Source organism: Morus notabilis, unplaced genomic scaffold, assembly GCF_000414095.1.
Source record: "Morus notabilis unplaced genomic scaffold, ASM41409v2 Scaffold50, whole genome shotgun sequence".
In the NCBI taxonomy this organism is placed as follows: domain Eukaryota; kingdom Viridiplantae; phylum Streptophyta; class Magnoliopsida; order Rosales; family Moraceae; genus Morus; species Morus notabilis.
The window spans coordinates 89177-92024 of NW_010358085.1; positions in this window are offsets into that span (position 1 = coordinate 89177).

Below are 2848 nucleotides of genomic sequence, written 5' to 3' on the forward strand. Positions count from 1 at the left end.
TTTGGCGCCGTTGCCGGGGAGTGGCATTTTAAATTGTTGTTAATATTGTGAGTACATAACTTGATTTTAATTTAGGCTTTTATTTCTCATTTTTAATCTTTTGTTTTATTTTTGTTTTCCTTTGTGTTACGAGGTACTTGGAGATGGTTGATCGACAAGTCCTCTTAAGATTTTCTCAACGAGACTCTGAGCCATTTTTTAGTGCTTCGGAGAGATACAAGGAGCAGCTTATTCAGTTTTCCGAACATGGTTTCCCGAGGGAGGTGCAACTACAAATCTTCCTCGACGGGTTAGATGCCACAACAAGAATATGGGTGGAAAGAGGAAATGGTACCACCTCTTTTCACAAACTATCCGCGGATGAAGCTTATTGGTGGTTGGAAGACATGGTCGATGTTAACTATCGATATGGGAGGTATTCAACAAACCACCACGGCTTTGAGGATAGCTCCAACATTTCAGAGCCATGGCTTGACACCCCCCGTCACTAAGCGGTGTCTTCTACCTCACTTGAAGACCTTGTCGCCCAATTTTTAGAGGAGACAAGACTCCGCATAGAGAAGTTAGAGAGGATGGAGGCGCTCGACCAACTTCACAAGAAAATGAAGACAAATCTACGGAGTTGTTTAGGTTGAAGCTGCTTCCAGATGAATCTACTAATGCCATGAATAGAGAAACACAAGAGGAGGATTGGGAGTTATTTGAAGATGATTCTTTGAGAGAGGAGGAGACTCAAGAATTGGTTAGTGAAGAATTTCAAGAAGATATCAATGAGTCTCAATCCCTCGAGATCCCCCTTGTCGTGCCACCCCCGGTTGAGAAAGATCACATCTATGAAGACCGAATGTGGCCGGCAACTCCCCCACCATCTAGTGCGCCGTTCTTCTGCGCCAACCAAGCGCATATGCCGGCGCCGAGTCGAGTTGAGCAAATGAGCCGAAAATCGCCAAATCTCGCCAAGCTTGAGGGTGTAACGAATCAAGACCCGTACGTTGTGTTGTATGACACGTACTATGGACGAAAGCCACTCTTTGACGAGTTGGCTCGGCATACAAATAATTGAGCCTAAAGACGCAATTTATGGAGGAGAGCCTCGCCCCAACCCGAGTTTATGCCATCATGCCCGGTGCATCATCGCCAACCATACTAGGAGGCGAGATTGTCTCGCCTCCCCGGTACGTGTTCTTATTCCCTTGTTATTAATTTTAAAGATTGTTTGATATTGAGTTGGGGGTGAGACACTTTGTGGTTGATTTCAGTGGATTTTGAGCATTACTTGTGAGTTGGTTGTTATAACTTGTCTCCATTGAGTTGTGTTCTTTTAGCCACATTTTTACTCGCTTTTATTTTAGGTAATTTGAATAAATTGTGAGTTTTGTTGAGATGAAATGACTAGATAATAATGATTAGTATAATTACTTGATGCTTTCTTAGGTCTTTTAAAATGTATTTCATTGAGATTTCTGTGTGCTTGACTCGTATTGATTGAAATTCACTCTTGATTCTCTACTTTTGAGCACCATGAATCATGATCACTTGATCTTTTGAGCATTTGAAGAACATTTATGTGCATTACGTAGACTTTGATATCTCATGAACAGTAGAACCCATTTGAGTGAAACTTGAGGCGAAATTGTTGGTTTAGTATCATTGGAGAGAAGATTAAGGCATTTTATTCGGATCGATTGGGCCTTTGAAGCTAACCCTTGAAAAGAAAATTCATCATTTGTTTACCCCCTTTGAGCCATATTGCTTATTTCGTTCATCACCCATGTTTGTACATCCAAACCACCAAATGCGTTTTCACTTCCTAAACCCATCACTACTAGGCATGATTGCATTAAACTCTAAGATTGAGAGCAAGTGTGGGTTATGTTTGGGAAATCATTAGTAGATTGGCTAGTGTTGTTTTTCATTCTCAATTCAAATAAAAAAAATGAAAAAAAAAGAGAAAAAATAATAGTAAAAATAATAATAATAATAATAAGAGTTAATCGGATGAGGAATTGAGTTACCATTTTCATTTCTTTACAACATTGGGGACAATGTTGATTTTGAGTTTGGGGGTGTGGTATTTATTTCTCAAATTTTTGTGTGTTTTTTATTTCTTTTTGGGTTCGATTGAAAGTGAATGTATGATGAAATGAAGAGTTGGTAAAATATTTTTTTTTTCTTTGCTTGGAAATCATGTGAGATCCATGAGTTGTGATACATGCCTAGGGTGATTTAAGTCTAAAAATTCTAATCACATCCACCTTTTACCCTAGCCATATATTACAACCCTCAAAAGTCCTTTTGATCTTCAATGACAAGTGAACCTTTATTAGTGGAGAGTGACACAAAAAATGGGCCTATGGTTGTTCTTATTAAGATATCACTCATAGTCTCCTTGGCACATAGGTCTATTCGGATTTTATTTGGTTGATTGAGATTGATTGTGCACACTTACACTTTCAGAGTCTTGAGTGGAGTGAAATTGATGCTTGATGTTGAAATTCTAGATAATCTCAGTGTTTGCATTTCTTTTGAGCTTAGAGCATTACGTGGCTTTGGAGATACATGCACAGTTGTTGACTCGATACCAAACTCACATTTTTTTCGTTTGTGTCTTAGTACTTGATTTGTGTTTTCTTTTTCTTTCTTTTCTTTTGCTTGAGGACAAGCAAATGTTTGAGTTTGGGGGTATTTGATGAGGGGTATTTCTACCAACAAATCAAGTACTTTTAAGCTTGAATATTTGTAAGTCTTCAAGCATTTTTGTTAGTTTAATGTCTTTTGTATGCTTTTTATAGGAACTAGAAATAAATACGAACTTGGATGATTTTGCATGAAGAAAAGAAGAATATTT